The following is a 26,361-nucleotide window of genomic DNA, read 5'->3' on the forward strand; positions in this document are numbered from 1 at the left end:
TCTACCTTGTGTCATTCTACCTTGTGTCACTCCACCTTGTTCACTATTAACAATGAATGCAAAAAACCTAGTATCAGATAGTAACCCAGCTTTTCGATATAGATATAGACACTAAAGTTGTACATGAAAAATATTGCGTTACAACTATTCCTGCCCCTTAGGTATCGTACGGGAAATACGCATTTGTAACAACACTGGCGTGTGGATATAGAACAAACAAGTAAACGAAAGTTGATTTTCTGACCAACCTGCACAAAAGTTTTGCTTGCACTCAGCTAAATTAAAAACTGTAAATCAAAATTACCTTAAATCAATAACTTTTGAGTAGATTATATCTACCACCATCTATTATTCATCTTGTCAAGTGAAGATAATCTGATTTGTTCGTTTATACGATGAGTATGGACTATGATTTGAAACAAGACTGTTTAACTAAGTTTCACAACTTTTATAAACTGCCTTGTTGTAACCCCGAAACAAATAATATTAAACTGATTCAGCCATATTCCACTATTTACTTCGAAATAAAATATGTACATCAAAATAAACCGAGCTGTATATATTTTAATGTTTTAATTACTTATACAGAGTAATCCAAAGTCAGTGGCCACCCCTTTTATTTCTAGAGGGTTTGACCAATAAAAATAAAAATATGGAAATCATTGTAGGTTAATACATACTTTTTGGCGTATCAAATAATTGTGCACACCAACACAAAATTTTAAAATATATCAACCCCCCCTAACATGTGACACAACGTTAGAAAAGGAATAAACAAAAAATAACAATAAATCAAATAAATAACAAAGAAAAATGTATTATAAAATATAATACGCATTTTGGTCCAACAGGAAGTCGCATCTATTACCGTATCAAGATAGTCGCTAAATCGCTAGACACGTATAAGTGATATCACAAGATGGTGGCATCAAACAAGGGGGAGAAAGGGGTTATCCTTTGTCCACCGGTTATTTTCGGTGTATTAGAATGAACATCGGTATCTGAGGGGGTTTTTCAGATCCAGAAGCACGAAATTTAAATCCGTTTTCAAGAATACCTACCTGTTTTCAAAGTAGAGGCGTTAGATTGGTATCGTCATTTTTTCTACAAGGACGTCTTTGTCCAGATAATTTAGTTTAGATTTAGTTTAGATTAACTATCTAATCAGTTAATTAATCATAGACTGGTTGCTGATTAAGGAATTGTAATTTATATATGTTTGTAATTGGCCAAACTACTTGTAAAATTGGCCAGTTTTTTTTTTCTCAATGGTTCAAATGATTGTATTGTGGAATTTCTATATGGGAAATAAATTCATTTATTCATTTAGTTCAATTCCGTCTTTTCAATGTTCATGCTACATCCATTAATTTTTAATTATTTTGATATATTTTTCTTTAAAATTGAAAACAAATTCTGCCATTAATTTTATTTTGTGTGTGTTTATGCTATCGTCACTATTGGAACCGAGTAAAGGCTCTCGTGAAGTTATGATATAAATTACCTTGCTCGAAAGTAACTTCATTTCCAGCACATTTATCCTGCGAAATATTTGACTTGAACTGTAAACCGTGTAATGTCCAAGTAATGTTTGTTCCCCTATGACTAGAATACCATTATGATTTTCATCAGATTTCAGAACTTCTCCAAGTGGTCCTCCATCAGCTCTCAAAACCTAAATTACACTACGAGAATTTGATTTTGGAATGTGCTAAATTTCCCAAGCTACAGAGCTTATAAGAGTTACGTCCACCTAAAATTTACTACTAATCCTAATCCTAATAATATTTTAAATGCAAAAGTGGCTGTTTGTTTGTTACGCCTTTAAGCATAAACTATTCAACCGATTGTACTGGAACTTTACATGGACATTCATAAGGTCCTTGGTATGCATATAGGCCTGCTCTTATATCGAAATTCCCTCTGGGCTACACCCACTGGTGTCTAAATTTATAAAAATACTATCTTGGCCTCTAAGTTGTATTAGAGCAAACAAATATTATTAATTGAAAGAGCCTATTGAGTTTATTAAATTTTGTTGTGGAAACAATGTTTTATAACAGCACAACAGCATGGTTATTAATTTAACCACTATATCTAATTTGTTTTCATTTATAGTTTTGAAAGCATAGAGTAAGCTTGATAATAACAACACGTCTTATTTCAATCTTTTCTGCAACCGCTGGTGTTCACATAGTAAGAAACTAACCGGAGAAGAAAACTAAAAGTTTTAGTAAAAATATACTTTTTAACTGTACGTTTTAGCAAATATTAAGTATGCAGTGCTCAGTCAGTACTGTAATGCAGATATAAAAGGCAAAGTTATTATCAAACGTTTATTGTGCATTAAGGCTGTTAAAACACCAATTTTTGTTGTCATTTGACAGAAGTAGGTTTCTCAGATATGTATATATGTATTTTTTGGTCGGGAAACAAGGCAAAAGCAACATTGGAGTTGGAATATAATTCACTCGAACCAGAAATGCTCATACGCGTGAAAAGCATACGAAATTGACGTTAGTCACACTATGTTTGATGAGGTTCAAAATGGGTAACGAAATTGAAAAAATACCAAATTATTAAATTTTTACGAGTACTATACTTGTTAGCTCGACACCCTTATGTCCGTCAGGCATAACAATAATAAATATATGCCACCAACCGACGAGTTATATAGATTGAAAATGTCACATTTAAGTGTCAAAATCCAAAATAGGATCTGTAAAAAAATTTATATTTTGGTATTTTATAACTCTTTTTCTAACCCCACACTTCATTAACTGTCCAAACTAGTGTGACTTATAAATTATCTTTATTTTATTGGAAGAAAAAGAATTTTTCTATTGATTTCTCGAAAACAAACTTTGCGTTCCTATAAAATTCAAGTTGGCTCAAGCTGCCCAGAGTATTATCTTTCAGAGATTGTGACAAAAAATATAATTCTACGTTTCGAGGATTGGCATTTATCCTCTTTGTCAGGTGGGGGAGGCATACTGCAGGGGTAAAACTTCCGTATTCAACAGCACAGGACTGCCACGTTCGAACGTTTACCATCCGAGATCGGTGTAAGGTTGATAAATAAGCTCCCTGATGAAATAAAAAATTTTAATGATCCTAAAAACTTCAAATCTCGATTGAGAAACCTATTGGTGTTGTGGATGTTCTACTCTGTTGAAGAGTTTACGATGCGCCGCTGAGATCAAACTTGAAGTTAATTGAAATGAATTGGTCAAGTCCTTCAGTTATGTTCTAAATTGTAATCAACATATCTGAAAACCTTTTTAAAAGTGAAATGACGTGTATTTAAATTGGTTTATACAGTTCAATTTATTTACTACATGTATATTGACGATTGTATACAATTTTCTTAAATTGTGAACGCAATAAAGATTTATTATTATACAAAAACAATACCTCCCACACCTGACGAAGAGGATGGATTCCAATCCTCGAAACGTTATATTATACCTTTTATAACCTATAACGATGGCAAATGTGCGAATCATGTTATCCTTTCAAACCTTACATCTTCAATAACAAACTTTAAACAAAGAACATATGATTCTTCCTAGCATTTTATTTATTTTGTAGAGCAGGGGATAGAGATGAACTTAAAAATAAAACTTTGTTTTGCAATAAAATAAATATTCCAGGTTAAGTCAGGTACTTGAGGAGAAGCTACAGTATACTGTACCAGCTGGAGTGGTGTCACCGCCATGTGACCGCAGGCACCTGTGGTTGCATATATACAGCGGGCGACCAGTTCTGCCCTCAGTAAGCAGCAGAACGCGAGATGCAGCAAAAGAAGCAGTGGTCGGTTGGCGCGTCCAGTATCGCGCGCAACACGCACAACCCCATCCGCGCCATAGTGGAGAACTTGCGCATAGAACCCAACCCAGACAAGCACATGATCGCGCTCTCTATAGGTAACTACTTATAACTTGTACACTTCACGTAGTATTGTTAGCATGTGATCCATCGACTACATAAATTGTTGAACATTCAGTGACAATATTTTGCAAATATATGCACAATATGTAAGTAAGGAAATTCAACTTCAACGGTAATTTGACTTTTGTACGTTTGCACATTTAAAGGAACCATATGTTGCTTAATTTGTCTTGTGAGATAAAATAAAATGATTCCTTATCTAATTTTATTCTACGATGGTTTACAATAGTCCCGTGCTTCTTCAACTCCCACCTACCGTTTCATGTGTTTTAATGTAAAATTGCAACTTAAAGCTAATTATGTTTGGGATTTTGTATCCCCAAACAAAGACATGAAAACTGTTTTTATTACATTGCAGGTAAAAATCCTTAATGGCTGCTATCTTGTATTTTACAACACACATTTTCGTTTTAACTTTTTCTCAAATTTGTAAATAAAAATTATTTATTTATTATACTTCAATTTCAATAGATATCTACTTTATTTTGAAATGTTCAAATATATTTTCAGCACTCCAACATGAGATGTAGTGTTCTACACAAATTAATACATTTATCTAAACTTCGGAATTAGGACATTAGATCAAAGAAAATAGTTTTTGGACGTAATTTACTATTTTGTACAATTTCTCTCTGAGTCCATGAGATCTAGAGGTTACGGTGCTTATAGAGTAACACATCTAATTATGTAATACTTTTTCAAGTATCGTCTGAAATACAAGAAAACTAGAAACATATTAACGTAAAGGCAAATTGAATCAGAAAGTTGTTGATGTCTCTCACCAGCTTACGTTTTCCTCAAATGTAAATAAGAAAATGGTTTAATATAATTAATTATTTTGTAGTAAGTGGTATTTTGCGTTATACAAATTTTTTAAACTGCTATTATAACTATAACTGCAAAGGCATAGATAGCATAGTGATACATGTATTTAGTGCAACTTTTCGTATCAGCTTATATGTATTTATTTTAACGGATTCCTATTTGTTATTTGTTATTGTCTTGTAAAGATTAAAATCTCTAAAATGTTTCGTTGCACATCAACATTTCTTTAAACGACTTATTTATGTTTTCATGAGATAAGGGTTTGAATATTTACACTATGTATTTGAAACATGGCTAGTGGGAATTACATTATATTTAGGGCCTATATATTAAGAATTTCCGTGGGATTTTTTTATTTGAACATGTGTATTTAAGATTGTATTTCATTAATGCGAATAAATTATTGTTTCTTAAAATTATAAACCATTAAAATATATACGTCTCTGCTTAAAGGGATACATTTTTACATATTTTAAAAATCGTAAAATATTCACTTTTTTATCTTCAGCAATTTTAATTTATTGAATTATAACATCTTAAAGAATTTCGTATTTTAATTAGTATAATAATATCCAATTGCAAAAAACGCACGTACAGTTAACTATAATTGAAAGTTATTATAGTTTTATTCCAAATTTATATCCACAAAGTTTGGTGATACAAATCTCTGTTAACAGTCGCCTTATTTGTATCTAGGTTTTATTTGTACTAGTTACTATTATAAAATTAACTAGTAAAGGTTTAACGTGGTTCAGGCTTTGGTTTCAGACTTCGAAATAGGATTAGGAATAGGAAATATAGCTAAACATCTCGTTAAACAATTAACTTTATTTCAGTATGTGAAATAGTATGACAATCAGAGGTTCAGGAGTTCGACATAGGTCAGACTTTGGTATCGTACTACGACATCGTTCACACATGGGTCAAGTAGCTAAACATATCGTTAAACAGTTAACTTTATTTCAGTATGTGAAATAGTATGACAATCAGAGGTTCAGGGGTTCGACATAGGTCAGACTTTGGTATCGTACTACGACATCGTTCACACATGGGTCAAGTAGCTAAACATATCGTTAAACAGTTAACTTTATTTCAGTATGTGAAATAGTATGACAATCAGAGGTTCAGGGGTTCGACATAGGTCAGACTTTGGTATCGTACTACGACATCGTTCACACATGGGTCAAGTAGCTAAACATATCGTTAAACAGTTAACTTTATTTCAGTATGTGAAATAGTATGACAATCAGAGGTTCAGGAGTTCGACATAGGTCAGACTTTGGTATCGTACTACGACATCGTTCACACATGGGTCAAGTAGCTAAACATATCGTTAAACAGTTAACTTTATTTCAGTATGTGAAATAGTATGACAATCAGAGGTTCAGGAGTTCGACATAGGTCAGACTTTGGTATCGTACTACGACATCGTTCACACATGGGTCAAGTAGCTAAACATCTCATTAAACAGTTAACTTTATTTCAGTATGTGAAATAGTATGACAATCAGAGGTTCAGGAGTTCGATATAGGTCAGACTTTGGTATCGTACTACGACATCGTTCACACATGGGTCAAATAGCTAAACATCTCATTAAACAATTAACTTTATTTCAGTATGAGTTATAAGATAATCATCAGAGGTGTGGGAGTTTCGCATAGGTCGGACTTCGAAATGGGGTCAGACACGGGTAAGATATTAGAATATGTCGTTAAATAATTACTTTTATTTCAGTATGTGAAATAAGATGACCATCAGAGATTCAGGACATCGATATTGTTCAGATTTTTGTGTCAGATTTCAACTAGGACAGACATGGACAGATAGCTGAATAACTCGTTAAACAATTACCTTTATTTCACTATGTGAAATAAGATGACCATCAGAGGTTCAATATGATTCAGACTTTGGTTTCATACTTCGGCATGGGGCGAGACTTGGACAGATAGCTGAATAACTTGTTAAACAATTACATTTACTTCAGTATGTGAAATAGGATCTGAGGTTCAGAGGTTCTACATGGTTCAGACTTTGGTGTCAAACTTCCACATTGGGTCAGACATGGGTCAAATAGCTGAATATCTTGTTAAACATCGTATTGAGTTTATTTCAGTAATTGAAATGATTACAAATAGAGGTGCAGGGGTCTGAGTTGGATCAGACATTCCAAGCGACCCGATAATACTGTAAATCTCAATTACCTTAATCAAAGGAAATCTGAATTTAAGCGACTTATAACAGGGCAAGAAAGAATTTGCAACCACAAGTTACATTATTTAAACAAAATATATATGACAGCTCGTTAAGTTACCATTTTATGGTAAATCAAACGTTTGTTTATGTTGAATATACTCTGAACATGAAAATATTGTATGAAATGTAACGATGAAGGTCTATCACCCAAGTTGCTGCTTCTGAAAATTCAGAATGTTTTCAGTGCTTTCTTATCGACATAGCAAAATTTTAAGAAATTTGCTATGTCGATAAGACTAGTTTATATAAACGGCTTTTTGACTAAGATAAAAGTCGACCCAACACTTATTTCAAAAGGAAACAGTTACTCTAGATACAATTTTAATTAACCAAGAGATAATCCGAATGAAGGAAGTTTTGATTAGATCCTTCCTTGAATCAGATGGAAATGGGTGCCGTTTAAAAGAAGGTAAAATTTTAACTTTCTTAGGGTCCTTTATTTCATGGGGTCCTTTTAGATACCTCTAATTTTTACAAATCTTTAATCTACATCTTTAAAATGAGATAGCATACGATGCGGTTACTGCTACAATACATTTACATAGAAATGCCCTTCAAACATCCATTCTTGCAAGAGATTAATCATTTTTGAAACGCCAAAAAACACCGGCTATAATCATTCACTGAAATACTCATCATTATTTAAATTTTGTGAAAAACTAACATTAGAGGGGCGTATATTGTGATATATTATAACCTTTTTACCCCTCACCCAAACATGTGGGTTTGTAGGAACAAGTAAAAGATTTCTCATATTAAAGATCTTCATAAAAGATGAATAATCGTGAAAAATAAATATCCAAGTTGACTCCGACATTTTTTTTAGGTAGGCCTATCACTCAGTGGGACATTTCATTTAAAATCTTTCGTTTGCTACCATCCACCAATCTAGAAGAGAGTATGATCATTTAGAATCTCCAGAAAAAGACAAAATAAAATCATTAAATAATAAGGAATGTTAATCATAAAGCTTTGAACATTCTCAACAATGGAAGAGAGTCTAAAGGTGAAGTTTAATGATAATAGGCAGTCTTATGTCGTAATACCTTTTTAAACGAAGTACTCGTATGTAACATAATTCTCAACTACAATACATATAACTTGCATCACAGGGAGAATTTCATCATGTCAAAGAAACAGTAATTATAAGTTTATAATAATATTGAACATTAATGTGATCAACGTATTGCATCAATCAACACCGATAACACGATTCTTCTGACAAGGTCACTGCATTTAATAGTATATGCAATCAGTTATGTCGCAATCCTTGCTTGCAGACCCTGTACACTGCACAGGATCATAAAAAATTGAGTTTTCCGACTGGATTATACAACAAAATGTATTATATAATGGATGACATGTAGGTGACTTCCCTCAAGGTTCCTCGCACAAGTTCAGGCCAAGGTTGGAAACTTGATTATTCAGTCTTCATCGGCATTCCTGATCTCGTCGGTGAGTAGTTTGTACTGAACTAGGCTGTTGATAGCCCAGTGGAAATTTACACCACAAGAGATAACACCGAAAAGAATCTGGATTCGTCTGGGACTTTCTATTTTGACAGACCAAATGACTTGTTTAAGAAAGCGATGGCTATTCTTCTGCATAATATATTGCAGCTTGTCCATAAAATAGTACCCAGAAAGTAAATAAAGCAAAAGTGTTGGGCATTGGCTGAAATAGTAACAACCGACCTAAAATCAAAATTGGAATAGTCCTGCCCGCTTTGCTGAGTTTCTCGATCTTCTTGCCTTGTGGACGGGTTTTCTTTTACGAAGAGGGATTGAATCATATACTGTTTTTTGAGTTATCCAAAAGCTAAAGACACATTCATATTCAGACCATATCTTCACAATTCGTGTCGAGAGGCCTAATAACAATGTTTTATTACGTGTTATTTTATTTGTGTTTACTAAAACAGGCATTAAATTGCGCATTTGATTCCTCGTTGGCTTAATACGTAGAACAGCTGAAAAGAAGAAGAAAATTGCCACGTTTGGAGGTCGTGGATGGGGGAGGGGGAAAGAGCGAAACGGGTTTGATTTCTGGGCAACAAGAAGGACGTCGAGTTCAGGTCATCGACCTTTTGCAAATTTAATTTTTTTTTTTTTTCAGATAAGATTTTAACCTACATTTTACTTATATAGTGTAGAATGTTTTACCATCCATTTTACATGTACGTAAGAGTGGTGCCATAGCGAGGCCGACGAATTCGCTTCGCATTTCTGTAGTCATTAGTGCCAAGCAAAATGTCCTAAATGTTCCATTTTCCCAAGAGTATATTATGTCACACAAATTTAAATGTTAACTGAATGTTCAATAAATTAATTTAAAGTATAATTAATAAGGACTTTCATATCTTTAGTTAATCTTAAGTATCTTAAGTTGTGTTAAGGTGTCCTAGACTTAAAACAAGAGTTTTTACTTTAACAGGACCGTTTAACGTTTTAGCATACTTTAAGTGATATACCTTATTTTTGATCAGACTCATGTTTTTGATCTTGCAGTCCTCTTACACTTCCTATAAGATAGGCTTTTTCTAATTACGTTACCTTTGACAAATACTTTGATTAGCGCTGTTTTCGTTGTTATTTGTCTTTTGGGAATAATCTAAAAGCGGCAACGTACTGAAATAATTTTGAAACCAAAGCATACTGATACGAATACAGTTTTTGATATGGTATGTTTTCGGTATTTGCAATGTTCACATTTTTTTTAGAAATGTAATATAAGTTGATAACAAAGCCACCACTTTAAGTTGAATATTCTTTAGATGTTTAATTAAAAATAAAATCATTACATATTGTATTATGGGTACAACAATTGTTTAAGTCAAAGCATAAGTATCACTTAATCAATGATATACCAGGGTCAAGTCTACAATCATTGTTACACTCTGTTAATCCTATACCTAATCAATAAATCTGATGGTTTCAAATGACGGTGATATTTGGGGAAAATCCAGTCCAAACATTATGCGGTACTGCCGGTACTGAGAGTTTAAAACTTTACTAAACATTTATTCAAACCCCACATAGATATATTATACCCCCAAAGCTATCACAATGTATTGACCGACATGTGTTTGAAAACTCCCCTAGTCTAAACGTTTGACAGTACCCTTAAGCTGGATTTCGAGGTTTATTTTACAGAAACAGCTCGTACAGAGTACAACATTCCAGGTTGTCCAACCCATGCTCAGAAAATTTTAGTTGTCTTGGTATTTTAATTGCTATGCCCCATATTCTAATTCTATAAATAAAACAAACTATTTTGCAAATCATGTTGTTAAATTGGTATTTTGGCAGATACGCTTTGGTATTTTCTTAGGAAATCGACACCATAGATTAAACTACAACGTTGAAACTACTTATTAAAATACCTAATCTCGCAAAATTACGTCATCACATGCGTAGGTAACTTACTGAAATATGTAAACAACATACATGTGCGCATTTGCTAATTTGTTTATTCCACGTTTGTTAGTATACTCGTAGGACATGTTTAGGCTTTCAATAAGCCCAACGTCAAATGTTTACAATTGTATAATCTATTATTACTTAAAAAAAGAGTTTTACTACAGTAAATGATGACGCAGTTTTTATGAAGGCCAGGACTTTGATGAATCGTTCTGTTGGACAGCAACGTGTAATAATCATTTTAAAAGATTGCAATTCCAAAAGCAGTTATATATTGATGTTTTCACTTTTTGTATAAAGTGTTATTTGTATTTTTAAAGACACTTTATTATTTAAAACGTTACACAAACAAAGTAGAATAAACGCCCACAAAAAAGGTTATATATGTAGTTGTCTACGAAAAAGAGTGCAGGAAGGAGGGAGTTGTTACAGTCTGCAATGTGCGTAGTATTGTAAACATACGGTAATGCGCATCTGCGTAATACACAGGCTATGGCAGTAGACTATTCATTGTCGTTAGCTTGTGGTTGAATATAGGAATGAAATTATTCGCGCTAACTTGCAGATTTTTGTGAAATCTGCGAGGATGCAAATGAAGTTGGAGCAGCTTGGCAAATGCCACCGACAGGCTAGTCGACCGACAGGTTTCTGGAATGAAGTACTGGAAAACTGCCAACAAACATGTTCTGGCCCCCGGAGCTGGAACTGGAACTAACTACGGACTACTGTTGCGTTTTAGATGTGAGCAAACAATATCACTTAGCAAACAGGATGTTAAAGTAAACACAATCCATAGAGCTGTTTACTATGTATAATATCTGTTTTCAAAACACCTCCAGCGCTGACCTTGAGATGGTATGGAAACGCACTGGGTCACAAACAGAAACTCTCTGGACAAGGTATACCGCGTTATTGCTCAGATCAAGACAAACATATTTCACCATATTATCATGGGTCTCCGATGCTTAGTTTCCTATCTATCCGTCTGTATATGTTTTTAATAAACAATTTCATATCTTAAAAACCAATAAATTAAATTTTAGCAAATCTGGCTCAAATGTTTATAACAAGGCCAGTTACTAAAAAAATATCATAGAACTATCTTTAGTATTTTGAAAATGGCGGCCATTACAACTTTTAAACTTTGAATATCCAACAGTTTTTCTCAAGAACTACAAGAATAACACTTCTTAGTGGATATTATCACAAATCTAATGACGCCAAAATTATTTAAATCGAATAATAAATCATTGATTTAGAGTAGATTTACTGTGACACGACATGGCCCATATTGAGAGCTGTTTTTCATTTAGTTTTCGTATTATTGATTATTCCCTGTTTATTTAACATCACGTTGAAATAAACCACTACTGAGAATACCCATAAAGCGGATGACGTACGAACAGAGGCTTCATACTCTCTCTTTCCAAAACGTGACATGCACTGTGGACTCGGTTCCAATTCGAACAATGCTTCTTAGTTGCTGTAGACCACAATATACCTGTAGAGGGCGACAAGGGTCTCGGGGGCTTTGAACTTTCACTTAACTTTAAATTTAACAAGTAAACCTTTTCAATCAAGTCCCTCAGAAACAGATTATATAGATTAACCGATCAACGAAATCTTTGCTCTTTGATCATTATTTATCACTTTCAAAGCATGCTTTAATCTTTAAAAGGAATACTTAACGTCAACTTTTAAAAACGTAATACTTAGACCTAGTATATAGTCTAATAACTTTATGACTTAAATAAATATGAGCAAATATCGTATAAAAACGCAGTGATGTTATAATATTCCTAAAATTATCTCCTTTAGACAACCTAACAGTGAATGGCGGCAATAGCTATATCAGTTCCTCATCTCCAACTCAAAATGTTACTAGAAAAGCTTTTGTTGTGGTAATATCACAGTAACACGTATGTGAAGATACGTGTAATCTGTTTGTTATTATGTTCTGATGCTTCTAGATCGCATTGGAAGGACGAACTAGAGATACTCAAAATAACTTCGTCTGTCAACGTCTGAATGCACCTCATAGCTGCGCCCTTTTCAAGTTCAATAACATTTTACTTATAAACATCCAGGGCCGTACTCAGCTTTGACGGGCCCCGAATAAGATATTCGAACGGGCCCTATCATGTCCCGACACAGCGCGTCCGCGCTGAAGATGTACCGAATCCGTCGAGAAGTACAGTTCGAGGACTTTAGCTGTGCGCGTAGGGCCCTAATACTACCCTTTCAACAAATAAACGCTATCTGTGTGGCGGGTTGCGTTTACGTGCTAGCCGCTGAGATGAAGGCGCGACAATTTCTTTAACAACTTTAAATTCACGATTTCGATTTGCAGATTAGTATTGACAAATACGTTATTTTCAAAAACACATTAAACAACACTATAACAACTGAAAAATAAGGATAAGTCCTATTATTGCTATTATTTTAAATTCTCTTGTTTTTTAATTCCACCACAATCAGCACTGTCACAAAACAGACTGATTTTAGCGAGTGTGATGAGTTATTTGGGCCAATACGATTTCTGAAAGGAGGGTTTTACCTATGTGTCACAGGAAATGTTTTCGGGACGCAGCGCATAATACTACCCCGCCACCCCTCCCGCATAACACCTTACACTCAAGGTCACGCGCACAGCTAGTCCTCGAACTGTAGACGTGGTCTCTTCAAATAGACGTGTGGCGAGGCCCCGGCAACGTTGTCCGAAAACCCGGTCTGAGCATAACACTGATGACGACTGATAACACTTTTATTATTATTAGGTTATAGTAATCTTAGTATTTTTATTTGCGTTTATCTAGATTTTATATTATCACTATCATGAATAATTTCTGTTTTAAACCCCCCCCCCCGCGCTAACCTTGAGATGGTATGGAAATGCACTGGATCACGTAGGATCAGGAGCATCAAGTATTTCTGTGAATTTATTAACTTTTATATTTTCCTATGTACTCTGCTGAAGTTACATACCTGTTTTTGTGCATGGATGATTGGAACTTCTAACACGGCAAGGATGTAGCCAGCGAGGGAGTCCGAGGGGTCCGGACCCCCCACATTTTTAATGGTTTGAACAACTTTTTTAGTAAACTATTATTATTATTACTTAAATAATTCTGTATTACTGACATGTACTGTTGAAAGATCGTTCTCAAGATACTTAACGGGTCAAGAACTTTTTAAGGAACAAAATGAGGCCTTACTTTCTGTCCACTTTGGAAAAATATCAGTTGTCTTGGCCCCCTTACCCCAAAAGTTTTTCCTGGCTACGTTCTTGTTACAAGGAACTATTTTATTACACTATTTCACGCTTCCACTTTAAAATACAGGTATTAATCGAATATAAGGCTTGGTCCAGATGATTATTGTTAGTGTGGAAAATGCCGTGATCAAACCGGGGTTCGAACCTTGGTTCCTGGAGTGATAAACCGAAACGCTAACCTCTCAGCTTGCAGCAACTGTTGAAAATGTGAAAAAGTTCGGCATGTACTCGGTTACAATCCTGTAGCCACCTACAGTCCTTTAAAAAACCATATACCGTATTAAGAATTTGATCAGATGATTCCTCAACTGCAGTGTATGTAATTAGATTTTTAGTATTTAATACTTTTGGTGGATTGGTGTAAAATCTTTCTTCTGGTATATTATTTATGTGTTTAAGTAAATATATTCTCTATATAAACTGTAATATCATGTTAGGAAATATTTAATTTTACTACCTTATCACATTATAATCTTTTCTTGCATTAATGATGTACATAACGTATGCTCGAAACAATATAGTTGAGAGAATTATGGTACATGACAAACAAAGGTAGCCATTTTGTGTCATCAATTTGATGGCAAGTGCTTGTGTTTTGTACGCCTTTATCATTGCAGCTGTTCTCTCAGCAGCAGGTCTGCCATGTAGCCTCTCTTCTCCCCAGTCGAGACAAGATTGAAGAGTTTACGACTGTGCTGAGCTCGGAAGGTACAGTAACAGGTCTTCTCAAGTACTTCAAAGTGTGTTTAACTGTTCCAAATTTCATATTAGTTTGGAATATTAACAACTGTTAATAGTTTCTTTGGTAAATTAGTATTACAGTATATTACTATGGGACTTTTAGGTATTATTTAACAAGAAGTAGATTATTACTTTATACAAATACACGTCCCTAGTTATAATTAAATTACTATATAAAATTTTTTCTATTTTTTATATTCTGCGTCCCGTTATTTTCTGCGGGGCAGAAGTCGAAGATGAACTGCAGTGTTTACTGTTGGAGGATGTATTTTTATATATTTTGTGAAGTTGGTAGGATGTAAGGTAGTACCCTCTATAATTACAGTACTAAGCTTAAATTTAATGCGTAAATAAGCCGTCAGCACATATAGATACGTTAATATAAAATAGCGCATTTTGTAGGCAGATTCTAATGTCATTATATACATATATATGTAATGACCTTTAGCTGCATTTGTTTATAATTTACCCCAAGAAGCGTTTATTATTATCTACTTAAATGTACGTTTGGTCGGTAGAAACGGTAAAAGAAATCATTCTGTTGGTAATTGACTACTTTATCTATGTTGACGGTGATTTAGGGAAATGAAACTGATGACACTGCTAGAATGTGAAACAAATATCAATAATTTAATTTAATGGCATTGTCACCTCTTGTAAGCTTGGTGCTCTCAGTTTGCTTATGTTTTTGTTACGATCTTTCAAATGTCATCCATCCAGGTCTCGTTTCATCTATTCTTTATCTCTCTTGTGTTTGTCTACTAGCAGGAATTTTGTGATGTGCGTTTGTAAACTGATACCATTATTTATCAAAATCAACAAACTACATTTGGAGTAGTATTATGAAAAAGCAAATATAATCTAGATATACTACGTATATATATCTTAAATATAATTGAATAACATAATATATATATAGGATTTTTAGAAAACAAATATGTGTAGTTAGTTCTACACATATATATTCTTCAAAACAACGTACAAAATATAATAGTTTCGCTTTTTGAAGAAAATATTAAATGTTTGTCGTTATCAATGGATTCTTGAGTATAGGTTCTGTCGAGATTTTTTTTAATTTGTATAATATGTAATTATATACTTCGTATTATAAATACAATACAATAAATATATAATAATACGCTAATAACATTTCGTATATGGCAATCTATTAATTAAATAAACCCATCAAGAACTGATTACATTACATTATTATTTATTTTAACCTGAAAGTTACTATTGTAGTGCTAATTATTCGCTTGAATGGATGTTGATGGTGCTCATTGGGCAGTATACCTGTACATTTTAAATCGTATATACTAGACAAACATGCGTACTCGTTTAATCGTAGTGTTAATAAGTTGTTATTAAACCTCAAGTCAACCTAACAGTTTCGACTTCTAGACTAATGCTATTCGCCAATGTGCATGTATGCTAGTCGCAGATCCATAGCGTCGAAATTATCAGTCTTAACACTCTAGGTGACATTGTGTAAGGTGCTCTAATAAATCGTAAATTTAATTATTTGTAATATCTGTTTTATACCACCTTTAACTTTGTGGATTGCAACACATTTGTGTCGGTGTAGCCAACGAGTTAACAAAACAATTATTATCTTACAGGTGATCCTACAGTATTCGGCAACTTGTCACCGCCCAACGAAGCGATCTCAGCGCTCCACGAGAGTGTCGACAGTCAGCGATACAACGGATACGCTCCAGCCTCAGGTAAGGAGATTGTTAATAAATTACATGTAACCTAAAGGTTTTACAATCGGTATTTGGATGGTTACATTATGCTCTGAAATTTTTAAAATTTTTTATTAAAACCTTCTAAGATATAAATCGTGTGGGGCCAACTCCTCAAATCAACATGAAAGTTTAGCAGGAGGACTGGGATGGATCTATTCTACTATCTAAATTCTATTGTATAAAACATATTTTGGAGTGAAATCGTTAGAGGACTTCGCCGTGAGAAAGAACTCGAATTTCAGTCGCTCTAGCTTTTGAGGAGTCAATACAGGACGAGGAGTTATATTGAGGAGTTTCAAATAACTCTTTTTTGACAGGTTATTATGTTTTACTGAGATGTTTAAAACCAAGCGTTCAACATGCAAATAATAATTACATCAACGTCAACCAACGAGATAAAGAAAATAATGACCCAATTTTAAGTCACAATAATTTTCAGTCCCTCAAGTTTCTGACGGTGTCGTGGTAAAAGATAGTAGTATCTGAAGGTCGCTTTTAAGTGAAACAGATATATGTTTTGGAAACAATTATAATTTGATTGTTTTACCAATTTGTAAGCCTTCCATTTTGTCACAAAAAACTTATCAATACGCATTAAAAGGCGATTTAGTTTTGTTTTTGTATCGTTATGGTTTTCTACAACCAATAAATATTTTGAAAAGCTACAAAAAAGGCGTTTGGATGCATATTATATATATTTTTTAAATAGTACATCTCGGATAATTCTATCACTACAAAGAAGGGGCTAAAATCAGGATGGCCGCCAATACACCCTGCTCTTAAACAACGGAAATTGGTTTTCGTTTCCTGGACTAATACTAACACCATTATGCTAGAACTTAAGCCTATCAATATGTAGTAACTAAAGGATTGTGTTGTTAAATAGCTACAGGTCTGGCTTGTTCACCCTGTGGCTATATATCAAGAATGCTCATTAGTAGCTAACTCTAATTCTTTCGTAGAAACTTGATGGTTTATTAATGCTTCTTCTAACATATCACATTTGAACAGCTTGTAAGTCTTGTCTCAGTGAACTATAGTTTTTATTGCATTATGTTATATATATCCGGTAGTTATTGTTCATCGACTGATCATGATGACCAAAAACTGTTTGTCCTATGTTTCTTTATATATTTTTTCTATAAATATACTACAAATCCCATTAAATGTTGTTATTATTATGGAAGATGTGGCATATCTGTTAATGAACTAAACAATCCAGAAAGAATGTTATTACTTCAAATAATATTAACGTCAGACTTGTTTACACATGTGTCAGATCTAGCAGACACCCCTGTCCACTCAGTGAAACCTCTCGACGTTAATTTTTTAAGAAACTTTACAGTCCAACTCTTTCCTTAGTTTATGTTCAAAAATATGATCTTCTAATCCAAATTCTATAAGATCAATCACTTAGGGGACACAAATCAAGAGCATGTATGCATATCTGCCTGATAAAGTTACTTGTAAAAACATTACTCTCCTAATACAATTAATTATGATATAGACTTATTGTAAAATAATTTTACGTAATGGAATATTTACATATTACGCAAATACAGTCTGTTTAGCCTATATATTTTCTAACTATTGTGTTTTTGTAATACAGGGTACAAAGAAGCAAGGGAAGCAGTTGCCAAGTACTCGTCATGTTCAGGTCTACAAGTTAGTCCTGAGGTGAGCTGAGTTTATCATCAGAGTAGCGCTAACTTTTAATTATCTTAAGCTGGTGCAATAAATTGTACAGTATACGTTGTATAGAAGCCGATAGCCAAGTGGTTATGGACCAGCATCGTTGGGTTAGTGTCAGCATCAGTTAGCTTGCAGGTGACCTGAGCTTGTTATCGTTTTTGACAACCCAGCACCACAGAATAGATAAAACACAGAAGTTTCACTGAAACACTGTTTACAGCATGATCTAGCGGCCAGACAAAGGAACTAGCATTTGCAAAACATAGGTAGCGCTCCTGTAGCAATTTCTGTTGGCTGGACGTGGACGTAGTCATTAATCTCAGTGAAACTACAGTTTTTGGTTTGTCTTCACCCAGCACTGCACCCTTGATTATACTCGTAGATCCGAAGGACTGTACACTTTTCTTTCTTATTAGATTCCATAAAATCCTCACAGAGGCTTGTTATTGACTGCAAGCATGAGGTTGGAATAAAGTCGAATCTTACAAAAACAAAATTCATTCTTTCCAGATAAGGTACAAGGTCGGAAAAATTATATTATTCTTACATTTGCAACTGTAAATTACTTTTATTTGGACAAAATATTTTTGATTACTTCTTAATTAATTGTACTGTGGAAGGTGAGTTGTACGTGATTCTATCAATTCCAACTACAGGTTGAGACAGATATTGAATAATTTTTTAAGCTGACAATAGTTCTGAACAGCTGAAACTGATAACAGCTGATGAAAAAATTACTGGCTTGACCGTGGTGCTTGAGTTACTTCATACTTATGAGATTCTCAATGTTCAGTTTCTTTACTAATCTCGTGGCTATTACCTAATAAGTATTTTTAAATCTTAATAACTCTGTGATTTTTAATGAATGTAGATGTTCTGTTAGAAAGGTTTAAATACTTTTTAGATCAATTTCTCTACCCTTATTTTCTAATTCTGTTTCTTTACAATTAACCAGAGTTTTTAAAATAAAACATTTCTTGGAGAAAAGTAAATGTTATCCTATATATTACATAACAACATATTATTTTAATTCTTTTTTATCACAACTCATGATAATGTATGGTTCCTTAATGAAAAAATTTGAAATAAGGCGTAAAATTAAATATGTATATTTACTATTTTAAGTTGGAGGGGTAAATTGTGAGTTTTAGTTTTGTAAGACAGTTTATTCAATACAACAAACCCTATTCATTTCAATTTAAAACACATCAGTTTGTTTTCATATGTGCTGTAAATTTGATTTGTTATGTATCATTTTTGTAAACTCAAAACTCATTTTCTTAAAAATCAAGATCTCTTGATTTTTAAGAAATATATTATTTTAAAGTTTGTTCTAAAACATTTCAGACTAATACTTTTTAACTAATTTAAATCTGATGGCAGTTTTACCTCAGTCCTTGCAAGATTTAAAAGCGAATTTGCAAATATTTTTTATATAATATACCTATATCTAAAAATAAGGTTGTAATAGGAGAACCATTGCACACTAAGATTGAATTTGAGTTTTGCAGTCGTGAATATAGCTTAAAATTTGTATTTGTAGTTTTAGAAACTTTCTCATCTATTTCTTCAACATGATACCCTAACATTTTCTTTTTTTCTTCTTTAAAACCCAAACACCAAACTTTTACTAATTAAGGAATTAAGAAATTGTATGCTTGCCCTTAGGATGTGGTGCTCTGCAGTGGATGTTCATGTTCCATTGATCTATGTATTACCGTGTTGGCAAACCCAGGCCAGACTATCCTTGTACCCTGTCCAGGCTTCTCTATTTACCGCACTCTGGCTGAAGGACTGGGTATCAACGTCAAGACCTACCAACTGCTGGTCAGTATTGACTGTTACCTACTGTGTTATATAAAGGATTTTTGTATTTTAAAACAGCCCCAATCAGGTTTTTGTAAACGTGTAGGTAGTCTAATTTTGTTTGCTACATGATTGCTTAAACTGAGAGGGAATTATAAACATTATTTTATTAATCCAAACACTTATTCCACTCTGGAGAAACCAGAGCTCCCATCTAAAATTATGAAAACTTATCAATTTATTTATCTTATCAACAAAATTTTTCAACCAGAATGATGAAAACAATGTAGTTTTTAAGTAAAAAATCTTTAAAAAATCTAAAAAATGTCAAAAACAATCTGGAATTTAAATTATTGACGGATTAAACTACATGTTAAACAATGAGAATTTTATTTTGAAAAAGCCGAATCCATCTTGCATACAGTATTTTTGAGGGAGACATTAACTTGCTTTTTTAAGTTATGTATCTTACTTATTATGTCAAGGCATGTAATGTATTATAGGGTAGAATATGTTTGGAAAATGTGAACCAAAATCTTGACAAACAGTTAGGTAGTTTAAATAACAAAATATTTTTATGACATATATTTTACAGTCCACTTTTATCATCATTTTCCATGAGTCTGAATTTTAAAATTTGTAATTAAAACATCATATCCAATTGCAACCGAATATTTAAATATCGTTCCAAACAAAACTTTTATAATTTTATTAAATTTATAAACGAGTGTTTAAAATCTATGTCTATAATTAGAGAATCTTTTCTGACAGAGGATATGGAAAAATTACCTCTATTCCCTTTATACAAGGAGTGCACCAAACCACCTGTCGCATAATATGCTTCCTGAGATTTCATGCAAAATTTCTAGTTTATAGGTCAGATTATTCTCAAGATATTGTGCAGACAGACAGAAATGAAACTTTTCCACTCCCTTCAGTAATAGGCTTTGCTAACGCTCAGTCAATTATGTGACAATAATTTAACGTGAACCAACTAGCATATTTATTTTCTCTACTCTTATAAAATAACCTTCATAGGTAGTAATACTATTCAGAAAAAGTCCTAAACCTTGTTGCTTTAAGTCCAACTTATAAATTTCACAATACATTTAATTAACACATATGCTTGCCTCTGGGACTAAACAAGTCAAATAAAGATAGGTTCTTACTTTCCGACTCAAATCAGTGCTAGCATGGTTTTAAATATACTGTAGTATGCAATAGGATTCAACAAATTTAAGTAATAGTAGTGTTAATATTAATGATTTGTATAGCAATATGCTTATCGTCAAAACATTAGGGCTCTGATTGAATAGTTACATTTTAAAATCTATACTGATATTTCATTAAAGTGTCGTGATCCGTGATCCATATGCAGGCTCGCCAACCTTATCTCAGTTACTGCTGAACCTGATTACAGCTATTTCAGGGGTTTTCTTAGCTATGTCAGATCGAAATAAGCAATTCAAATCTGCAAAGTATATGAACAATTTCATTTTCATTTATTTTATCTTCTTCCTACGGTTGAGGGATAAGAGGCAGACACGCCATTGATACCAAAAGTCATAAAAAACAGATCATCACAAAGTATCACAAATTGCCTTAAATTGACTATTTATATTGTATTATTTTAACAATTAATTTTCATTCATTACTGATTTACCGTTATAGCGAATCAGATTGAAATAAGCAATTCAAATCTGCAAAGTATATGAACAATTTTATTTTCATTTATTTTATCTTCTTCCTACAGTTGAGGGATAAGAGGCAGACACGCCATTGATACCAAAAGTCAAAAAACAGATCATCACAAAGTATCACAAATTGCCTTAAATTGGCTATTTATATTGTATTATTTTAACAATTAAGTTTCATTCATTACTGATTTTACCGTTATAGCCCGACCAGAATTGGGAAATAGACTTGGATGATTTGGACCGTCAGATAGACCGAGGACACTGTGGCTATTGTGATCAACAACCCCTCCAACCCTTGTGGCTCTGTGTACTCGGCAGAACACTTATCAGCCGTGTTGGAAGTGGCCAAACATCACAGAGTACCCATCATTGCAGATGAGATCTACGAACACCTGGTACGGAACTTTGGTGGTAAACAGAGGTTATAGTAGATATAATGTGCAGTTATCCCAGCCAGACCCATCTGTGAACCACTTGCAAACGGAAGGGAATTCATCATTCTTCAGGAAACAAAATGTTTGAACTGATCATCTACTGTACACTTATATGATCTGATTTTTAAGTACTGGTTCTAGTTTATTTTTTTCAGTTCACTTAAAATAATTATGAAATGAAATCACATAAGTGACAAATAACATAAGTGATAAAGCAAATGATGCATATTAGATAAATGTAACTTGGGCAACAAGCTGCATCATCTTAAATATTGCATTAATTATTTTGTTTTGAATTACGTATAAGATTATTATATTTAAAAAACTACAGATTATTATATTTAACTGTAACTTTTGGATTGGAGACTATTAAGAATTTCGGTTCTGCTATTTGAATTTTAAGGACTGGTCTCCAAAGTCACCTTACCACTCATTTTGTGTTTTGTTACTGATGAGAGAAGCACACAAAATGTATGGCCTGGTTCATCTACTCAATCTATTCATTAAACAAATCCTTCACACTGAACCACTGTTTATTGTAAATATTATATGCTAAGCAATATCAAAAACGAAAAATTTAATTGCACTAATTTTGTGCCAGTCCTAAAAGTCTAATTTCTTTAGCTTATTACTGAAGCCTCCTCTAATAGAAACTAATTTTGATTGGTTTTGATAATACGAATGTAAGAGCGATTTTTTAAAATCCATTTTTTATAAACCTATTTTTTATATTTTCTATCAAGGTTTTGAAGTTGTATGAGCAACTTTTACTAATATTGCATTTTTTAAACTGTTCAGGATCAAATGTTTCTTTCTGAATTTACCAGTACAATACAAATAATAATTATTCCATTGTATTCTATAAATGTCATTGTTACAAAAACTCCAAATTATCATGTTTTATTTTTTTAATTAAACCTTCAGTTCGAGACCTGGAATGCACTCATAAAACATAATAATACTAATGGGTATTATAGGTACATATCTTGAACTTTTAATTGTCAACAAATTAATACATAATCATTACAATACACATAAATTACTAACTATATCATTGATACAGGTATTTCCTGGACACAAGTACCATCCGATGGCTTCTCTCTCCACTGATGTGCCGATTCTATCTTGCAGCGGTCTTACTAAAAGGTAATATTGTGTTATCACTGAACTTTGCGATGTACTTCAAGTTTAAAAACCCCCTTTTATACTCAGATTAATGATTAACATAAGTACAGCCACAATCATACTGAGCATATCAAAAGTTTAATTTTAATGAATAATATATCCAATGGAACTTTTTAAGTAATATTTAAAACCGAAATTACAAATTATTTGCACAGTAACAATTAAAACTTGTATTGTAGTATGTGATACTGTGAAACTAATTTTTTTTTCTTTTAAATACTTTTAGTATCCTGAGATTAATTGAAAACTCTCTATATGATGTTTAATAAAAAATGGTGATTTTTGTGATCATAAAATAAAAACTAACTGATGATGTGATTTTTTTAAAGGTTTCTAACTCCAGGCTGGAGAATGGGATGGATTGTCCATCCATGACCGGAACAATATATTTGGAGAGAAGAGGTAAGCTTATTTTAATGCAGTGAATGAAACCGAAATAAGATACATCACTACTGTACAATGTTCAAATGTAGAATAAAAGATTTATAAGATCACTGATGGTTTTAGATTCGTACAGGACTACAAAACCTGAGCATGAGGATAATAGGAAGTAATACTCTAGTGCAGGGAGCACTGCCTAAGATCCTCAGCGATACACCCCGAGTCTTTCTTCAATAACACAATAAATACCTTGCAGGTAGGTTGTATATCAGTACTGTAGAGAGCTTGCTCTCTTTTTAGAATAAAATAGTTATACTAGTTATAGTTATATACAAGTTTTATCAACAGACTCTTTAAATAATTGTTTGATAACAGTTATGATAGTTTAGAGAACACAACAAAAATACAAGTTTCTATTTGGTTATGTTCATGGAAATATTACACATATTTAGTACACAAGGGGTTAAGATTTGCTAGTAGTTTCTTTCATGGAAAAAGCGATTTCTGATCATTACAATGTTATTTTCAGACAAATGCCTCATTAGCTTTTAAAATGCTCTCGGAAATTCCTGGTTTGAAGCCAACGATGCCTCAAGGAGCCATGTACATGATGGTGAGTTATTACCTTTAAAATTGATTTGGTTTATTTATTTGGTTAATTGTATACTAGTTTAAATTATTAAAAACTGAGGGTATAACATTATTAACATTTCAAATTCTTTTATTCAGTGGCTTAAGATATTCACGACATGTACCCCATCGGATACACACGATAATATCATAACTGCTGTAGTGTACCCAATCGGGTACACACTGAGCTTTTATAAAGTCCCTGATGCAATACACATTAAGTATTTTACTATGGGTGTTTTCATTGTTTGCCTTACTTGGTTTGTGAAATATGAATTCGCACTTAAAGAAACACTTCAGACTAATGTGTACCCTGTTGTGTACTGGATTGCTTAATTTTTTAGGTAAATTAATTTTTTTAATATCACTTGGGGTACAAATAAACATTGAAAAAACATACTGAAATATTATTTTGTGCAAAATTGCGAAGCCCACAAACTTTTCTCGTTATACTTAGATGTTTAACGTTTAAAAAATATTATGGTTCTCTGTAATAAAATATCCAGAAATTAGCCGGCATCATAAATGTGTTAAAATCGTGATACGATCAAAAATTTGTAAGCTAATTTTTTAACAATAAACAATCAACATTGGAGTATCTTAAGTGGATTGATCACCAATTCTAAATTGAAACGTATCTGTATTTTTGCCTTAAAAGTCCTTATCATTCAGAACTTTAGAAATCTTTTAATAGAAATCATTATTAGAAAAAGTTCAAATTTTGTATCTCCAATATCTTAAAAACGAATTAGATAAAGACCAAAATGCACCAAACTAATTGGTTTTTGTTCCCTTTCCAGTAATGTATCACAAAATAAGCGTTACCACAATTTTGAACTTCAATAGACAAAAAGTGTGTCTCATTGATCTAGATATGTTCTTTTAGTTTTCTTCTTCTATAATGCTATTATAAAAAAGTAGCATGAAACAGACTTTTAAATTCCTCTTTTTATTAAAATGTGTTCTTATTTTTGTTTTGAAATAAATGGTTTAACAACCTAATTTTAATATCAATTATTTTGGACTACATTTATGTAAAATAATAGTCTAAATTTTCTAAAAATTTAAATTTTGTTATTTGTGTTGCAAAATAATACATTGGTCCAATAAAAAAAGTAAAACAACGTATTCTTCAAATAATTATAGCTGAATCAAGGATATTATTTTACAATTATATTAGTAGAGTTTATTACTGTTTCCAAAAGTACTCACTTCTGAAAATACTATACAAAATTAATTATAATTCAAAATGTTCAAATTGTAATACCTTCATTTTACTTGAGGGTACAGTTAATTTAATTTATTATGGGCATAAATAATTTCTTTATGAAGATGAAATTTACTTCTGTAGTCCTTACAGGATAGATAACTCACAGTGACAAATTTTTAAACGATTTACCGTACTCACATATGGTAATAATATGTGTGTAAGAGAAATATGCGTTCTCTAATGATCCAAAAGTAGTAGACACTCAACTAAAGGTAAGGGACTATGTCTTCACTCGTATTAGCAATGTTTGTGACTCGTATTGACAGTATGGGAGTCTCAATTAAGATTCATGAGACCTAAACCCCCAAAGTACTGCTTAGCACTGAAAATTAATAAAATCCCACAATTCATTATAGTATAGCCAGTTTTGAAAATGTACAACTACAGCAAAAAAAACCTAAAAAGACAATATTCAATAATTAATATGACGCCAAAATATGAGTTTAACTTTTTTATTTTACACTGTATAAAATAAATATAGCCTACCTTTTTGTGTAGATTACTTAATGTAGATAAAAGCAATTAGTGAAAAAATCTCTCTACTAATGCTTGTGTCACACTCTAGGTCGGAATTAACATGAACCAATTCCCAACAATGACATCAACTCTGGACTTTGTTGAGAAACTGGTGTCGGAGGAGTCTGTGTTCTGTCTACCGGGAGAGGTGAGTTGGAGAGTATTTTTAATTAAAAAATACAAAACAAATTTTGTGAGATGTTGTAAAAATCCTTTTAATTGTATGCTTAAAGAAAAACATAATTGGTACAGAAAGTATTAATAGTATAAAAGCATTCTCGAGTTAAGTTTTTAAGATTTAAAAGCATGTCTTCTTGATTAAATGAGTTATAGCATTTTAAGTACTTCTATTAAGTTGTTTAACGGATGGACTTGAGGTCACTATGTTTGCAAATGGAAACTAAAATTTAAATAGCAATGACCATGAGTACGAAAGGATAATAATTGAAGGAATAATACAGACTACAACAGAATAATTTAAACCAAACAGAATAATATTTTTATGTCTACTAGTAAGTCAGTTGTAATTTCCAAAAACA

At 32.6% G+C, this 26,361-nt stretch overlaps 1 pseudogene; it reads left to right on the forward strand.

Annotated features, from left to right (window-relative positions):
• The first annotated feature begins 3,747 nt into the window (after positions 1–3,747).
• Positions 3,748–26,099, forward strand: LOC124365024 (annotated as a pseudogene).
• The last annotated feature ends 262 nt before the right edge of the window (positions 26,100–26,361 follow it).

Source organism: Homalodisca vitripennis, chromosome 6 (genome assembly GCF_021130785.1).
Source record: "Homalodisca vitripennis isolate AUS2020 chromosome 6, UT_GWSS_2.1, whole genome shotgun sequence".
NCBI lineage: Eukaryota > Metazoa > Arthropoda > Insecta > Hemiptera > Cicadellidae > Homalodisca > Homalodisca vitripennis.